Source organism: Nicrophorus vespilloides, unplaced genomic scaffold (assembly GCF_001412225.1).
Source record: "Nicrophorus vespilloides isolate i.1.1-1 unplaced genomic scaffold, Nicve_v1.0, whole genome shotgun sequence".
Lineage (NCBI taxonomy): Eukaryota > Metazoa > Arthropoda > Insecta > Coleoptera > Silphidae > Nicrophorus > Nicrophorus vespilloides.
Genome location: NW_017099685.1, coordinates 57,235 through 77,630, shown reverse-complemented (window position 1 = coordinate 77,630; position 20,396 = coordinate 57,235). Strand labels below are relative to the sequence as shown.

The following is a 20,396-nucleotide window of genomic DNA, read 5'->3' as shown; positions in this document are numbered from 1 at the left end:
TTATTTTTTGTATTAATGATCTTTTTTCTGTATACAGTCAAGTCAATTGTTTTTCTGTTTATTTTTAATGTGATTTTAAACTCCTCGATTAGTCCGATTTCATCCGGACTATGCGAGGTATTTCTGTAATTTAATAATGAAAAGTTTAATTAAACTTACTAATATTTTAATTAACTTTATATTATTTACAATGTTAAGATATGATCTATATGCCATACAGAGTGCGGATGCGATTAGTGCTAATTCATTTATAGTACGGTTTGAAACTTTCAAAACAAATTAATTGAGAAAAATATTTTTTGCATTAATGACTTTTTTTTATGTGGTTTTAAAGTCCTCGATTAGTTCGGTTTCATCCGTACTATGCGAGGTATTGTTGTATTTATTAAATCAAAAGTATATTTAAACTTACTGAAATTTCAATTAACTTTGAACGTTGGAATTGTCTTAAAAATATTATTATATTTTTCTTATCGAGTGTACGTGGTCATTTATCACGATTTGACTGTAAAATATCGCGTGGCTTACATATCTTTTATGATGCATATATGTGATTAATGGAGCGATAAATTTAAATCGGTTGTTATGATAAATCCCTGTCCGTAAATCATGATCCGAGTGGACCAAGAAGAGAGATAGATCATGATCCATGCATATGATGTATAGCGTTGATAAACAATTTTTGTTTTGAAAATCAATAGCATGGATACCAAAAAAAGTAACCACAGCAACAACAATAACAAAAACTAAGTACAATCTATGGTAATTACTATGACAACGATTTACTTAACAATTACGCCGAAAATGGAAGACAATGCGCGTATACGTCTTCGGTTTACAACAGGAAGACCTTGTTAGAACATAATGGGGTTTAATGACCGAAATCATTTTGTCATCATCGTAACTACCAATTACATTTAGATTTATGACGCATCGAGATTCACCTGGATTAATAACGAAATTTATTACAAAGTCTAATGGAAATGTATTACTTTGTTGACGTCGGATAACGGTGAGAATTTGTGGGTTGAAATTAATTGAAAATATTGATCAGAATTCTACACCTCGTCCATTTCTACAAAAAGATATAATTTAAATATATTAAAAAAAATAAGAAACATATATTAAAACTAGATTTTCATTTTATATTGAAGGGACTGCATCTTTACAGCCTTTACCTCCACTAGTATACAATCTAATTGTCTCCTGGTATCAATACCATATATTTTAAATATTGCAGCAATACCTCGCATAGTGCGGCTTCGATTATTGCGGGTTATTACAGTACGATTTTAATTTCAAAACAAACTAAATTTTGAGAAAAATGAAAATAATTTTGAAAATATAAATGACTTTTTTCGTTACATAACAGTAAGAATTTGTGGGTTGAATTTAATTTAAAATATTCAAAATTCACTTTATTCATTTCTTAAAATAAAGATATAATAAAATAGCTATATTTTTATGTTATACTAGAGAGGTTACAGGTCTTCAGTAGTTCTCGCTGGTATAAAATAACGTTGACTTCGGGTATCAAAATGAAATTAGAAGTCAAATTTTCTTTAAGATTCTTTCATTTTCTGGTTTCATTGAATACTGGAAGGGAGCTCTTTTTTAATTTATTTGCATTTTTCTTAATCAAAATTTAATTTGTTTTGAAACTACAAAAACATATTATCATTTTATTTTTCAAATAAAAGTTAGTTTGTTTTGAATTTTTTCAATCGTACTATAGTGAATCCGTACTGATCAAAGCCGCACTGTGCGAGGTATTGCTGCAATATTTAAATTATATGGATTTTGTTATTATTGGAGAAACCTTATTTGTATACAATATTATTTACTCCTGGTATCATTATGAATTTAGAAGTAAAACCTTCTCTCTTTTTCTGGTTTCATTTTATACCTTTACTGGTATAAAATGTTAATGCCTGCTGATATAAATACGAATTAAGAGTTAAAATCTTCTCTTTGGTTCTTTATAATGTTTCTGTTAAATGCGTTTATTTGTATAAAGTATTATGGCCTCCTGGTATTAGTATAAATTAAGAAGTAAAATCTTCTGTATGATTCTTGTTTATTTCTGTTTTCTTTTTATACTGGAGGAGCTGCAGCTCTTACCTTTACTAATATAAAACATTATTGTCCATCAATATAAATTAAGAAGTAAAATCTTCTTTATGATTCTTTCTGTTAATTTTAATTAAGATGTGAAAGTATTGTTTTCTTCCTGAAATTAGTTAATGGCACACGTCTAAAATTCTCCTCGCAATTCAATTTGTGCGAAACATCTGCTGCCTCCGGCTCGGACTTTCCAACCGTAATTACTTCAAACATTTGTTCTAGTTTCTTCAAACACAACAAAACAAAACGAAAAGAAAATCTTTTAATTTGCACAATATAACTTCACATCTTAATTTAATTAAATCGAGATTTTAATTAACATTTTTTTGTATATTTATTACTTGAATCTGTAGAGCAGAACCTGATTTCAGGTTTTTCGGTCAAATGTATTAGATTACTGTGTTAATGTTGACAATCTTTTCCTTCTTTTATGCATCTCAAATTTGAAAATGTGCTGTTAATGTACAGTAATTAATGTTTTAATTTCCTTTAAATTAATTTGTTCATTAAAAATAAACAAATATAAATTTTATCTTAGAAAAAACACTCATTTGTAAATAATTTATATTTACTTTAATTAAAAAAATGAAATTAGTAACAAAATCAATAACTTAAATGTGTTTCTTATTTTTAATAAATTTGCATCTATTTTCATATATTCACAAAAATTTAAAAAAAATGATGACTAACTGTATTATTAATGTTTGTCCGGAATTCAATAACAAAATGATGAATGCAACAGTAATCACGTCGAATGACTAATCCAAAGCAATTTTATTTACCTGCAAATTACAGAAACATTCAATTGAATTGCGTATAGTTAATTGGCCGTGCTGTTTTATTTTACATTTTCCGATCGGTTTAATCGAAAGCGACACATCAATCCAATAAAAAGTGTAAGCTGACCTAAAAACCCAGTCACATTAATTACATCCAATTGCATTAATTAATTACGTAGAAAATTGTATACTTTATTGCTCTTTCTGCATGTTTAGTCGAAGTATTTATTATATTTGAGTTTACCTAACTATACAAAATGAATTAATTTCGATATTTTATGTAGTAATTTTTAAATATTTTTCTATTTAATATTTAAAAAGTTGCATTTGGATTTTTACGAACAGTCAATTTTATAATTTATTTTTGATCCTTTATTTACTTCTAGAATCATATCAAAATTCACAAATAAAAAGTTGTGTTAATTAAATAAAAACAAATAAAAAAAGGCAGAAGCAAATAATCTATATTTCGTACATTAACTTCGTTTAATTAGCTCAAATTGTATTTTACGAACTGTCAATGTTACGTCAATTTTGTAATTTATTGTTGATCCTTTGTTTTCTTTATAAATCATATCAAAATTCACAAATAAAAAGTTGTATTAATTAAATAAAAACTAATAAAACAAAACAGAAACAAAATAATCTATATTTCGTACATTAACGTCGTATAATTAACTCAAATTGTATTTTACGAACTGTCAATGTTACGTCAATTTTGTAATTTATTGTTGATTCTTTGTTTTCTTTATAAGTCATATCAAAATTCACAAATAAAAACTAATAAAACAAAACACAAGCTAAATAATCTATATTTCGTACATTAACTTTCTGTAGTAGGTTCCAGTGTTACGTACATTTTGTTGTTTATCAAAATTCACAAATAAAAAGTTGTATTAATTAAATAAAAACTAATAAAAGAAAGAAGCAAAATATTTTATATTTCGCACTTCGTATAATGAACTCCAATTGGATTTTTAGGAACTGACAATGTTACATGAATTTTATAATTTATTTTTGATGTTTTTCTAAAATTATATCAAAATGCACAAATAAAAGTTGTGTTAATTAGATAGAAACTAATAAGAAAATCTGTAGCAAAATAATCTATATTACGTCAAGTATCTATATTTAACCTCAATTGGATTTTTGCGAAATGTCAAAGTTGCATCATCAAATGAAAATTATTCTTTATTTGGATATTTTATGTATAAAATTAACCCCACTTAGATTTTTATAAACTGTCAAAACTACGTCAATTTATTTGATAATTATTGTTTTTGATAATTTGTTTTCTTGTTAAATAATGCTAAAATATATAAATAAAAAACGTTATATCAATTAATAAATAAGAAATTACAAAAACAATCTAAAGCAAAATGTTCTATATAGACAAATTAAAAAATGAATTTATCAAACTTTTTATATTTTGTACATAATGTATAACACAAATTATATATTTATACATAAGGACAACTTAATTTCTATGAACTGTCAAATTTGTGACAAATCAAAATAATATAAAAATTAAAAAAAATAATAATTGACACAATTATGAAAAGTACTTCAACATATAAAATTATGTATGTTATTATACAAGTATTTATCCATTTTTTATTCAGTAGCTTTATATTAATTATTAGAAGTGTGTTTTTTATGGAAGTTATTTATTGATGCGTTTCCTGGGAGTTCAATTTGCATTTCTCTTTCCTTGAAAAAAATCCATTTTGTTTGTTTTGTAATTTTTTTTTGACATTTATTGAACATTTACTTTAAAATATTATTTCTGTGATTTTATTCACAAACTATTTTTGACGTTCCGTGATGTTGACGTAAAGTATCTAGGGGTGACAATAAAATTGTATTACATGAAGAAAGTATATAACAGACAATAAATAATTTAACCTAGTTACCTTATCAACAACTGATATATAAGTATATGTATATTTATACGCAATGTCTGTCATTTTCGACGTAATTGTATCATAATTCGAGTAATTTAATATATTAAATTAAACGTTCCGTGACGTGCAGTTAAAGTAAAGTACCCTTAGAAATCAATTAAATTGTATTACATAAAGACAATGTATAACAAAAATTTGTATAAACTGGTAGACAACAAATTATTTAACCTGGTCACCTTGTCAACAACTATTATATAAGCATACGTATATGCATAAGTATACGCATTGTCTGCCATTTTCGGCACAATTGTTTTGTAAATCGTTGTCATAGTAATTAAAACAGTTTATACTTTGTTATTATTTCACGACGTGTAATTTATTATATTAAATTACCGTTGCCGTTCCGTGACGTAACGTTGACTTTAACTAAAGTACGCCAAGAAATCAATAAAATTGTCAATATAATAAAAATATGTATAAACCCGGTAGTCAACAAATTATTTAACCTGGTTACTACTGTTATCAACAACTGTTGATAAAGTATTACTCGTTGAATATGCATGTACATTCGTAACGGATGTGACTTCGAACGAAACACAAAGTTCCATTTTCGTGGACACGGATGGTTTCGGATGATAATGGGGCCCCCGGATATTTTAATTAGCTGCGGCAATCTGCCATTAAATAGTATGTAAATAGAGGGATAAATGCACCCCGTAGGGCATAAATTAAAATCACCTCGTCTCGGTGCGATGACCACTCGAGAAAGAGAAGCTTCTCTATTTTTCCTTCCCCGCTTTTATTTTATACACACATATATAGTTTTTTTTTGTGTGGATTTTAGGGTGGCGTCGTTTATGGGAAAAATGCCACCCCTGGAACTCACACGGAGGGTGGAAGCACAGCAAATTGCGTAACGCGACGCGAAAATGCGTACCTTTGCACGTGTGCTCCAACCGCCATCAGTGATATATGCGATTTTAAATTTGGGAACCTTTTCTGCCAACCCCAAACAAACATTTGTTTCGCAGCACTCTAGACGTAGTGTGAAAAAAACACAATAGTTGTTTATTCGACAATCTGTCAATTATGAAAATTCTCTACTTGTTTTTTACAGAATTAATTCAGTTTAAACAAATTTAAAAAATCAATAATAATTTTGTAAATTAATGAATTTTTTGAACAATTAAGAAAAAACAGTAAAAAACCAAATTCGATAATCTGTCAATTATGACAATTCTTTACAGAATTAATTCAGTTTAAACAAATTTAAAAAATGAAAAATTATTTTGAAAATTCATTATTTTCTTGAACTATTAAGAACAAATATAAATATAAAAAATGTACGCAAATACTATAGAAAAATTAGCGATAATGTCAATAAAACTAAATTATAAAATTATGTAACAATTTAGATATTTACGTATAATTTTAGTAACAAATAATTTTAAAAACATCTCTGATTTAATGCTATAACACATTAGAAATAGAAATATATAAATTTACTTATATCAACTAACCCAGAGATCGGTAACTTTTTTGCAGCAAAGAGCCATCTTTATGATATTATATGTTGAAAAAAGTCTAAGGAGTCGCACGTAGCATCGCGATCTCTATTTCAACTAGTGAAACTAATTTTCCAAAATAGCCACCGCTGTGAGCAGAATTTTTTCACCAAAAGACTAAAACATGCGGCTCTGGAGCCGCAGGTTGCCGACCACCTGATCTAACCTAATAATTATTACATTATAACATTATTTATGATTCTTCGAAGGATTTTCATATTATAAAATGAAATAATTAATGTACTTAAGTATAAAATACCAACTGTTGTGTGTTTGATAATATATTATATAAGAGAATTTGTTGTTTCGTGTTAATAATTGCGATAAATCTAGATTAGGAAATGGTAAAATTAATTATACAGGCAACAGCTATTAATTTATTTTTTTTGTATTGTTGTTATTTGCTTCATTACAAAATCTGACATTTATAAAAATCGTAGATACGGATCTAAATTAATTATCGATTTTTTGGCACTGCTCCGATGCGTTGGTTACCATTTACAGGTAACCTTGCTGCAAGAAGAGGAGGAGGAGGAAAGTGATCAAAACACACAAAAAAAACTAAATCCAAACATGCAATTCCTTTTCTCTAACTTTGTTCGTTTTCTTCGTAAAGCCAAATCCAAATAAAGCTAATTAAGCAAATCCTTGATTAATCGCCTCGTCTCGAAAAGATATCTGCTCCATTCGGACTTAACCAAATCGAGCGATATTGATTAATTGAACGAAGGCCGTATTTGCTTCGGAAATCGCGGAGAATCCGTTTCTGCATGCCACCACTGCACCATGGCTCTTTCTCTGCACGTTCCTGAATAATTTATTGGGATTTTACCAGATATTGTCCAGAGTGACCAATTTATTTCCCCGGCGGCGCGTGTAATTTGAGAGGAAAATTGTACGGCTCCGACTCCGGTGATGATGATAATGATGATGATGACCGAAGCTGTAAGGAAGATGGTGATGGTGATGAAGGAGGAGGAGGAAAACAAAAGGATGTGCATAAAGAAAAGGGAGGCATTTCCTAGTTCCCACAATCGAGAGAGGCGCGCTTTTGTTTTTACTTGCGCATATAAACATCGTTATGCCGAGATCGCTGTCGTTACAAGCACAAACAACCATGAGTTGTATAACCATTTCGCGTTATTTGTTTATTGCGAGGACTTTAATTGAGAATGTTCCGCTACAATTTAATTAACGCGTTGATTATTAACATTTTTCATTTAACTAATAATAAAGCTTTAAACTCCTACAAATATACACTAATAAAAATGAAAACTACTCTAGTATTATTAAATACCATTGAAATACTTGCGCTTTTCCATATAGAATAAATTTAATTTATGACTTTCAAAATTTAAAAAAAAATACATAAAATTAAATTCAGATTTAGATTTAAAGCTTCCATAAAATTTAATTAACGCATTAGTTAAATATATAATAAATAAAACTATTAAAAGTATATACACATTATAGTGTGCATTACTTGCGACTTCGCAAGTTACTTGATAAACTCAAACGAAGATACACTTTATTTATTAAAAATTTAAATCCATCCATTCTCTGTTATAAAAAAAAGTATATTTTACTTACGACTTGGCAAGTTTCTTGATGCTTAGATTCAATATAAAATGATTTAATTTTGAAGCTTCTATACAATCTTATTAATATTTCTCACTCAACTAATAGCAAGCCTACTAAAAGTATAGCTGCAATACTTGCGACTTGTCAAGTTACTTGGTGTATAAAACTTAATAGAAAAACTATAATATAATTTAGTTTCACTCATTGTGTAAAATCTTATTAACATTTTGCAATTAACTAATAATGATACATTAAAATAATTACAAAGTACATAAATACTATAGGTGTATTACTTGTGACTTTACAAGTTACTTGATACATTCGAATTCATAAAGTATTATGAACATTTCTTTACTATTAAATAACATTGGAATATATGCGTTCCTTGTAACAAAGTATGTACAATTCACTTGTAACTTGTCAAGTTACTTGTAGAAAATTATAATATAATTTCATTTTAAAGCGTTTGTAAAGTCTTCTTGACATTTTGCATTTAACTAATAGAACAATAAATTAAACAGATACATTTCATACTTATGACTTTCCAAGTTACTTGATGGAATGTTGTGTTCATTTTTGCATATAAATGTTACTTGTTAAGTTAATTGATGTATTTATTTTAATAGAAAGTTAAATAAAAGTAATAATGATTATTTTTGTATTTAATGAATAACAATAAATTAAAAGTATATATTTTTAAAAGCTAAATTATGTTTTAATATCAAAGAATTTAAATGTGAACGAATGCATCTCGAATCAACACTAAAAATTAAGCTTTTCAAGTGTACTTTTTTCATCTATTTCAAGAAGAATTCGTCTATTTTCAGAGCGTGTCGAGCGAACTCGTAAACGTTTTATGAAAATAAGAAGGATAAAGCAAGCGCCTCGCGGCGCCCGCAGCTTCGAAACAGTTCTCGATTTTAACGATTGTTAAAAAATGAAGGTAAATTGTAGGAGAGGCCTGGTGGTGTTGTTATTTAACGCGTTGCATAGAATTTAAATGTATCAGGTCTAGTCCCGGAGCGGTCTTTAACCGCGAACGCGTGTGAACCCGAAGGGTTCAGAGTTCAGGACTAGCCGGAGCTCAAGAGATGATATCACACGGCGAAGAAAGAGCGAACCTTCTTATCCGCCTCTCCACCTCCTCTTCATCATCCACCACCTCAACATCTCTTCTTCGACTCTGATTGCTCATTGTGTGTTTGTGTTTGTGATTGTGTATATTTGTTAATCGAGAAAGAGAGTCAGATTTGCACTTTTAATGCTGCACTTAAAACAACACAATAAGGAAACGACGTATTGTGAGGCTCCGCTCGTACACTTTGTGTATGCAACGTAATTACAAATTGATTTAACGCAGCTTCCTCGTAACATTTTTTTTTTCTTTCTTTCCTCCGCTCATTCTTATGTGCGCAGTGTACGTCTGTACGTTATATCATAAATTACATCTAACAAAGATGCCTATGATTATCATGTAACGATTGCTTTCCAACGGACTGTTATTACTGCTCTTGGATCTATTTATATGTCATTTACTATTTATTATTTCTTACCTACAGTGCATTAGCAAATACGATACTAATTACACAAACAAAGCAATGAAACGAACAAAATTAAATATAACTTATTTAGTTTTCGAAGAACCAATTTGTTGTATACTCAAACTCATTACATTATTCCTATATTTATATTTTACTACTTTGTATTTTAAATAGAATCAGCGTGTATTTAATGTAAATAATTTTGTAAACAAATAATATGTACGTTACATCGAATTTCCATAAAAATTAATGCATTTACAATTAAATATTTGTACTTTAGTTGCATCAGTAAATAATTATACACGTATTTTCAAATAGGTTTTCTATAAATTAACGTACATAATTTGCATACATATAATGTGTACGTAAAGCGAATGTAGGTTGAATTCCATAAAAAATAATGCATTTATATACGTAATTTCATATGTAAGTACGTTTAGTGAATGTTCTAAATGTAAAAATTAAAATGTGAAAATGCAAAATTTATGAAAACCTATGTGTTCAAATAAAATGCGATTACTTCAAAATACTTTTAAGTACCAAATAAGTATATATATTTATTGATGGCAAATGTGTATATTTGCTGGATTAAACTATTTAAACTCAAGTTTAAATCCATTTTGGGAGAGATTAACTTGCTTATTTGAGTTACTCCATAAATATTATGTTTATTTTTATAACTCATTTGGAAGTGTATAAAAGTTCAGTTACCACATCCAGACGAGCGCTTTCGGTTGTAACAATGGAACATAAAGGATCTGACTGGCCTCTGGAGAGTTCGAACCGCTGCGGTGCGCGTTTACTCTCCTGGGAAAAGCAATTTTCTCGCAGAACAGAGAGCCGGTAATGCACACTGGCAATTACATAACATGTACCGAGAATTAAGTAATGATTAGGAGACAGGAATTGATCTAAAGAGAACCTGGGGGAGGGAATGGAAGCGTGTAGAGGAGGAGATCAGGAAACCCGAAGTGAAAGTCGAAGAAATGCGCGCGCGCCCTGGGGGATACCACCGTCGGGCAACGGCGATGGATTCTTGCCCTCCGGTACGAAATTACATACAATTTCGTCTTCATAAAAATTAATACGATACTTTATATGCGTCCACCCGAAAGGACCGAAGCTCCTCAGCCTTATCCACTTTATATATATGAACCACATACTAATATAATTACTCCTTTCGTACAATGTACGAGGCTGTAAAGCAAATTCCGCACAGTTACTTTTTACGACTATAAAAATCGGGGAGGATAACAGAAGATAAGACGTAACAGAACCAGTTAAAAGCAAATATTTTTTATATAACACAAATATTCTTGTAACTTAGTACAATTTTTATTTCAAAAAATTTAAAATTATTACTCAAATTGTAAAAAAAATATATATGACATTTTCTCATTACACAATAAAACATTTAAAACTAGATATATTTCTTACAAATGATGAAACTCCAAAAATAAACAAAGTAAACAACTTCTCATGACACAAATATTAACAATTACTGTTTGTTCTACTGTCATGCGGCAAGCTGTCAATTCGTATGTATGCAAATTGACTAGTTCAATTTTTGAATGCGACATATTGAAACAAACACTATGTTGGAAATCTCTTATTTTGTATTTATATCACAATTATTTCTGTATTTTATATGTTATTGACATCTGTCAAACAATGGTTTTCGAATTATATTGATTTTGTGGTTGACAGGTCAACATGTAAACGCATTTGTTTTTCTTGACACTTTTGATTGGTTATGTATATAACTCAATTATAAACGATACGTCTGGATTGTAAAAATCATCTGTCAAACAATGCTTGTCAAATTATATTGATTTTGTGGTTGACAGATCGAAAAATTGTCAGAGTTATTTTTTTGTGACACTTTTGAATAGTTCTGTACGTATCTCAATAATTGCGATCGAAACGTCTGGATCGTAAAAACCCAGTTTATTTATATTTGTCAAACAATGCTTGTCAAATTATATTGATTTTGTGGCAGACAGATCGAAAAATTGTCAACGTACTTTTTTTGTGACACTTTTGACTGGTTCTGTACGTAACTCAATAATAAACGATAATTGCGATCGAAGCGTCTGGATCGTAAAAATCCAGTTTTACCGTCATTGTGGGGATGTCCCGGTGACAGGATGAAAGGTCGTTTGATTGACATTTATGTTTGAGTGACAATGTGACTGTTTCTATTTATGTACGGTCTTTCCTACATTATGTTTTTTTTTCTGTCGTAAAGTTAGAAACGCGTGGCTGTGTTTCGCCCCCTAGGTTAGGTTTAAGTAACGGTCGATGGCGTTGAGGCATGACCGGAGCAGATGGTTATGTACCGATCGGAATGGTCTTTACCTCCACTACCTACATGTTGGCAGTCCTCCCCATTGTTGTCGAGATTAACCTATTCCTATCATTTTTCGCCTCCTTTTTTAATTTAATTTTAATTTACTATTTTTTTCTTTCAATTAAAGACAAACCAATATCCTTTTTCCACCATTGTCCAAAGTCCCGGATTCATTAATTGTTATCGTATTCATCAAATCCTGTTTTCAACGAACTCACCCTTTGTAAAACCCTTCCAAACCTTTTCAACGAAATGACTGTAATTTACATTTAAAAACAAAATCTAGAATTAAATCCATTCAATTATTTGATTATCTCTAATAACGAAATACTTTTTCTCAAAATATAATAATGGAATTATATGTAATGATCAACGTCACGGACCGGCAACGTCAAAGTCACGGACTGGCAACGTCACGTCCATTAAACGCTCAAATCTAGCAAAGACATAAAACTACATATTATATATGAATGTTGAAATATATCTTTCAATAAATCTTTCATACTTTGTATACAAAATAATTTTAAAGTTAATACAATCTTCATTAATTCATATTCTTTTTAATTATATTATTTTCAGAATTAATTATGTACAATTATATATAAATATTACTTTAATAAAAGAAACGTATTGCAAATTAATTAATTAATTAATTAATACGTGAATTATACATGTAATTAGAATGATTAATTAATTGTATAATTGTTACGAAAGAACGTTGCAAGATGGTAGAATGCAGCAATACATTTGAATGCCTAATTTTATCGACGTTTAACATGTCGCAGAGGACCGTGAAGAATTTATGTGCCAGTAATTAAAAGGACTTCTAATTAAGTCACAGAGGACGCGAGTCCATTTATCCGTCTCAAATATTAAATTTATGGCCGTCGAACGAGTTAGAAATTTCCAAAAGAAACGCTTTCTTTCGAGAATTTTTGTTGAAGAGTCGTAAAAAGACACAAAATAATCGTAAAAAAAGGAAACGTTACACATGCTTCTCGTGTGTCTGTAATATTACGTAACTATTTTTTTTATAATAACGTATTTCAGGTATAAATGAAAATACAGCAATATCTCCCATAGTTTAGATTTGATCAGTGTGGATTCACTATAGTTCGGTTTCAAATTTTTCAAAAAGACTGTAGCATAGTTTGTTTTTGTAATTATTTAGTTTCTCGATTAGTCCGGTTTCAAATAATTCGAGGTATTGAAAGAATCGATTATCCGCACTATACAAGTTGTTATTATACATATATTTTTGAAATATTAATTGGAATGAAAAATTTAAAGATTTTTTTTTCTCGAGTAAATATAAAAAATTAAACATTTTAATTCCTAACATTTCATGCGCAAATTTTATATGCCTTTTATAAGCCTCTTTTTGTGCGGTATATTAGTTAATTTATTTAGTTTTTCGATTAGTCCGGTTTTAAACAATTCGGGGTATTAGCAGATCCGATTATGCGCACTATACGAGGTATTATTATACATACATTTTTTTCATGTAAATTATGAGAAATGAAACGTTTTAATTCCTAACAATTCGTGCGCAAATTTTATACAGTAAAGTTAGTTTTTGTACAGTAATTTTATTAAATTTATTTAGCTTCTCGATTAGTCCGGTTTCAAACAATTCCAGATATTGGCAGATCCGATTATCTGCACTATAAGAGTTATTATTATACATATATTTTTGATATATTTATAGCAACTGAAAACTAAAAAAAAAATCTTTTTCTCGAGTAAATATGGAAAATGATACATTGGAATTTCTAACGTTACGTGCGCAAATTTTATACAGTCAAGCCTCTTTTTGTGCGGTATATTTTTGAATTTCTTTAGTTTCTCGATCAGTCCGGTTTCAAACAATTGGACACACTGTGCGATATATTTCTCGATTAATCCGGATTCAAACAATTATATATTTTTTGAAACATTTGTAAGAACGTAAAAGTTTTTTTTCGAGTAAATATAGAAATATAAAGATTTCAATTCCTAACATTTTGTGCGCAAATTCGCAATGCTAATAACGTGAATGATGTGTGAAAAGCTACCCATTGTCGTCCAGCAGCTTTTCGACCTTTTTGTTCCCTTCCATCGACCATTACAGAACAACAGTTGCTGACCACGTAACGTTAATTATCGCATTCAGGTATAAATGTCTGCCCTTGCATTGCATTCACGGTTGCAACTTTTGAATAAATTTTAAATTACTTTTCGGGGAAGATCGATGCGATAATTTATATATAACCATATGCGCTACATGCTGAAGCACGTTCTCACGTAGCTCAAAAGTTGTAATCATATTTGGTTTCCAATTACCACCAATTCAGATAACGGAGCACGCCGAAGATCAAAAAAACAAAAAAAGGAGGATACAAAATAGAATAATTACAGCGCTCTCTGATTTGGTAATTACGTGGTGCGAGTTGATCTTTCGTAATTGATTGTTTTATTTACTTTTTTCATTAAGTCATTATTCATAATTATGTTTCTCCTATGTCATAATTGAAAAGTCATTAATTATTTTGTTTTTACTTTCAAAGGATTTTAGCCGACGTCAATTTGTACTTACTTACTGTCACTTCTTGACTTACTACTGGCGTAAGTCGAAATAGTTGTAAATCGAATTTCTTATAAAAAATATACAGTATACATAGTGCGACTTTGATTAGTGCGGCTTCACTATAGTACAAAATATCAAAACAATTTTTAATTGAGCAAAATAAAGCGCAGACAAATATTTTCAATATTCAATGCGGTTTTAAAGTCCTCGTTTAGTGCGGTTTCAAACATGTACTTCTATGTATATAGAAATGATACATTCTTATTTTTTATGTTTGTTTTGTTGTAAGTTGAGTTTATTGTAAGTCAAAAAATTACGATATCGTATATGTAACCGCTGCGTCTATATCGCAAGCCCGACAACCGAAAGACCGTCTATTGAAATCCTGACGCTTAAAATCCTGACTCTGTGAAAATCCCGACTACCAGAATCCCGACAATCAACATCCCGACCTAATCAAAATCTCGACTACCATAATCCCGACAATCAAAATCCCGACTATATCTAATTCCCGATAACCATAAAAATGTTATTGTAGAAATTTATAATAATTAAAGACACTGTCGGGATTTCGATATAGTCGGGATTTCGAACGTCGGGATTTCGATACTCTCGGAATTTCGAACGTCGGGATTTCGATAGACGGGATTTCGGTTTTCGGGCTTGCGATTGCCACCGGTAATCGCTAAAGCCTATAATTGCAAAATGGGTCAGGAGCATAAAGATAGAGAAACTCTGATGTAAAGATTAACTAGTTAAAGTATGAAATAATAAAATTATTTAATAAATCATCTAGCGGTATGAAATATCTTATGTTATTACAAATTTTGATTCTAAAAACATGTTCTTGTTTACGTCAAATCTGGATATGATTCTTGGGTTATGTCCAACACTTAATGGATCGTAAAATGACAGCTGTCACCCTGTGTCAAAGCTCTACAATTACAAACAAATATGCATAGCAAAAAACGCTAATGTATAGAATAAGTATTTAAAGTATGAAATAACAGAAATATTCTATAAATAAGCGGTATTTCATCAATATATTTTGATCTTATTACTTCTTTAAGCAAATTTTGGTACTAAAAACTCGATCCTGTTTACGTCACATCCAGATGTTATTCTTACGTTTTTTTTATATTATCATTTAATGAGACGCATTTAAATAATTAACACCGGTCGTAAATTCTGGAGGAGTGGAAAAAAGAAACAAAAAAGAAAAGAAGTTGAAACGTACAGACGCGGAGAGTAAAGGGATCAGATAGAGCCGAGAGGATGTTGTTCTTCACCCACACAGCATAGCCTCGATACCAGAATTCGTGGTATAATTAACAGAGGCGTTCCGCGACGTGCGAGATAGTTTCAACGTTCGAAGAAATGTTAAAAGCTCTGAAACCTTTCCGCTCGGACGGACGCATTCACCGATCCAATAGATTTGTATAGCAATAATAATGTATGACCCTCAATTTTGCAAATTTTCAATAAGCAAATATTATTATACCCGATCACAACTATTATCGAAGCAATGCGAAAACCTTAATGCTACGTAATAAACAACAATTACATTTGCATAATGATCTAATAAGTAGACGGAAATTAATCGTAATGAGACGCTTTCGGCTGAAATCGTTTCAAGTTCACTTTCCTTCATCAAAGATTGATATCCACACTTCATGATGGGTAAATGATGGACTCATGACATCAGACGAATGATGAATGAAATTTTCCAGCGATGACATTCGATTATGCAAAAGCTGTTGATGATTCAGCAAAGTCATCTTCATTCTTTTCGTTTCGCACCTCAAGTTCATTAATCCGACAAAAAAATAAATCCTCAACATTATGCAAATCCCTTAATCATCATAAATCATTTATAAAAAACCTAATGTGTTGCAATCAGTATTTAAACAGTATTTTTTTTGTTTTAAGTTCATTAAGTTTTTTTTTTCTCCAACGTAAATTGATACAAATAAACGCGATATTTTTACTTAATTTAATTAAATTCCTACGGGAATGTTCGAACTAATGAAAAAATAAGTGTTCGCTTCTAGCAAGTCCCCGACAGCTGAAAACTAGTCGACTTTAATTATATTTAATTATACGTTGTACGGTTTCCACTTACCGTCGAGTTTTTGTCCAACTTCTCTACTTCATTTGCATGCATCAGTTCTAATTACAATATTTGCCGAGATTCTTCTCTAGAAGCACTTAAATAAACATAACAAACATTTCAAATTTCATAAAAAAAATATAATTTCCTGTTATATAATTTATCTTCTTATATTAATCACATAACTCTAATTAATAAGCTTTCAAAGATCAAATGGACTTATTACAATTATCGCGATTATGTAAGAATGTTGATTTGTATGTATTAACTCTCAATCTCTAAAACTTTTAATATATTTATTGGATACGTTTGAAAAGTCTTCTATTGCACATGTTTTATATAACAATTGCTACATAATATAAATAAATTTCTGAGATATGTCAATTTTTCCAACTTTTCTCATAACTTCAGTTTTTAATTATTCACTCATTAACATTAGATGCCAATTATATACTAAAGTATCAAAATTTAGCAATATTTTTAATTAGTCCAATCCATACATATTATATATTTTTTCAGAATAATTCATAAACTATGAAGAAATATTTACATTTTTTAATTACAATTAAAGCGAAATATATTATCTTTCCATGAAATATATTAAAAGATGTGCGACATTTCTCATTTTTTTCTGTAATAAACTTTAAAATCTTACCATTTTGATTCGAATTTTTTTTTTCAAATTAACTGGTAAACTGTATAATATAGTATATATTTTATTATTACATCTGAAAAATATGCGCAATATATTTTGATATAATAATTGTTACGTAATATTAATTATTAATTAAAATATGATGATTTTTCGATTAGAATATTATACAACCAAATTAAAGACAAAACTATAGCCTCTCCAATGAGTCTAATACAAGAAATGTATTGTATACAATTATTTTGTAATAAATTGTTAAATTTGAAAATGCTTCAAAGTTTACAATAATAATAAAAGTAAACCTTTGATATGTAAAAAAATCACTCATAAACTACCTCATTCCATTTTATACCAACAATAGAATACAATGAACTGTAGGGTTAACCACAGGATGCATACGAATTAAAGTATATGTACATTGTAACAAACTATCCATCATTCACTTAACAAATCGTGTATTACAAGCGTATTCCTCGTGATAAATCCCATCAACAATAAAACCCTATAAGCAAATATTTATTTTCTTACCAATTTCGTGTCTACAGAAGCATCCAGGTAAAAATCCCTTTTTACGATCCGAAGTGCGGAATGCACCCCGATCTTCCCCCTTTCTTTTTCCTTTCCACTCGATGAATTGGACCGTAATTTTGATGGCCCTATAAAATAAAACTGTCGGATGTGAAATGTAGTTTGAAATTTTACGACCCGAAAATCAAAACGTAACGGAACTTAATTTAGTGGACTTGAAATGCACGAAAGGTGCAAATCACAAAACTTTATAGTTTTTTTTTTCCTATAATGATCTCTTTTCAGGAAGTGCACATGTTAATGGATAATAGCCAATCGGCGTGAGCATTATTCGCTGTACAAAATCGTTGTAGTTAGGTATAGTCTCAATTTAGTTATAGTAAATGGTCACGAAGGTTTGTGGTCATAGGGGGTGAGAATTAATGGTTTGGTCAACGTTCATTGTGCTTCAGCCGCAAAATGCTCGTTGTTTGTATTAGTTTACCTACCTATTTTTACCCCTGATCCTTGGCAAACAAATCCCTGTACAGTTGATAATGTATTTTTAATGATTTCACCTTGTCCGACTCGTGTTTCCAGAGCTGAAACATGATCGCACCCAATTATTTAATAATAGAAAAAAAAATATATGGAGCAAAAGCGAGTTTTGTAAGATGGTAACATTTAGTACCTGGGTAAATTCAGGTATAAAATATAATTTGAAAATAGTTGTTGAAACTTAATCTTTATTTCAGAAATTCACTCTAAAAAAATAGAATAAAAACAAGTTTTGGTGTATAAAAATATAGTCATATTAACCAATTGCGTTTCACAAAATTACTTTGTCAAGCGAAACTTCGTTTTCAGAGGTATAAAATACTATAGACAGAATACGTTTCTTCTTAAGAGAAGAGCTTTTTTTCTTTATAAGGAAAGACAAATTTTATTCAATAAACAGTACAAAGTTAAATCACATTTTAAATTATGATTGTAAACTTGATTTTTTCAGTTGGTTGTCTTTCATTTAACAAATTCCTATACGGAGTTAATGCATTTAACACTGATTGCTTATCAATAACACTTCTTCCAAATGTGTATAGAATATTGTAGCATAGTGTAGCATAGGATAGCGCGGTTATATCCGACGCTCGTCCGCAACTTGATTCTTGATCTAAGACCAATGGTATGGTATTGTATACATGGTATAAGAGTGTGGTTTCAGTAAAATACTGTTAGGTCTTTACTAAAAAAGGTGGTTTCATCATAATACCACTAGGACTCAAATAAATAATATTCTTTCGTAGTAATTTCTATAATTTTATCTTGATTTTATTTGTCTTATTTCCAAACAAAAGTTTTCTAAATATTCCACTAAAAAATCATAATCTTCTTACATCCTCTTCATTGACATTTATAACTTCATTTCTAAATTCGTTGATGTTATTTTATTCTTCTAGTACAACTTCCAGGCATATTTGCTTAAAATTGCAGACTTCGGTATTCGAGGTAACGTTAAACATGGCATGATTTTACATTGTCGAAAATAATTAAATTCAGGTATTTGAAACTATTTGAAACAGTTTTTAAATTGATACTTTGAGTCACGTTCGTCTTTAATTTCAGTATTAAGCAACTCTTCTTAAGAATATAATTTAATAGCTGTAAATGAAATGATATTAAACTCGACTAGTTTTATTTTCATCCGCGTTCTCATTCCATTTCGAGCGTGTGCAACTTTTCGTAATTTATTTATTTTATATTCTTCCTCCATCATCATCATCGTCGTCGTCGTCCTTTTTCAAGACGTAATCCGCTTTGCTTTACGACATTTTTACACCGGATTAAAGCCGGTGTACTTTACAGACCTGAATGCTGTTTTCTGTCGGAAGATCGATGCGTCTTCCTTACCAAACGCGTCATTTCATAAGCGTGATTGATATTCCCCCAGTTGCGATTACGCTTCTTAATTGACTCAATTTATAAAATTGCTGAGAGAAAATAGCGGAAATTATCAATAATTTAAAGAAACTATTTTTGCATGTGTCAAGAAATTAAATTTAATTAAATAATTTGCCTTTCTATATATTTCATATTATATAAACGGTTATGTATTAAGGAAACGTGTTTGAAATGATTGAATTTGATATCAATTTATGAAAATAATTACGTAATTTAAAGAATTGGTTTTTGTTAATGATCGAAATTAAAGAAAGTAAGAGGAAATCTCTTCATGTAAATTATTCAAATGAGTGAAATTATTTAATTTAATATGAAAATGTATAAACTATTACATAATTATCTGAATTGATATTTGCTTTCGAACATTAAATTCCAATTGTGCTTCCACTTATATTTATACAACTTATATAAATATTGACTGTTGCTTCTAATTTATTATTACAATATTGTCTCAATTTCTCATCTTAGATCATTAAACAAAACTAAAAACATAAAACTTTTAAAATATATGAAGTGTTTTAATTGAGCATCTTTTTATCTAAAAATTATTATATAATATTCATGAATGTGTAAAAATATGGCGATTTTTCGAACTTTTGTTTTCATATAACGTTTAATTTTATTACTCTATAACCACACATGCTAATTATATCATCAAATATTCAAATTAAAGGAAAATAAATGATCTATCCAACTAATATATTTTCAGATTTGAGGTGCTTCTAATTTATCTACAATTAGCTTTCAAAATTTAGTAA

The 20,396-nt window shown here is 29.4% G+C and overlaps 1 protein-coding gene across 3 annotated transcripts in view; it reads left to right on the top strand.

Annotated features, from left to right (window-relative positions):
• LOC108565225 overlaps positions 1 to 20,396 on the top strand; it is a 69,266-nt gene that overhangs the window by 4,219 nt on the left and 44,651 nt on the right. The window contains exon 1 of one of the 3 annotated variants that reach the window (XM_017924567.1): positions 2,979 to 3,020. The exons of 1 other annotated variant lie outside the window; for it this stretch is intronic. The gene's annotated coding sequence lies outside the window, so the exon portion shown is untranslated. Of the gene's footprint in view, positions 1 to 2,978; positions 3,021 to 9,239; positions 9,289 to 20,396 lie in introns of those variants that run through there. One more of the 3 variants, XM_017924568.1, reaches the window with a different exon arrangement.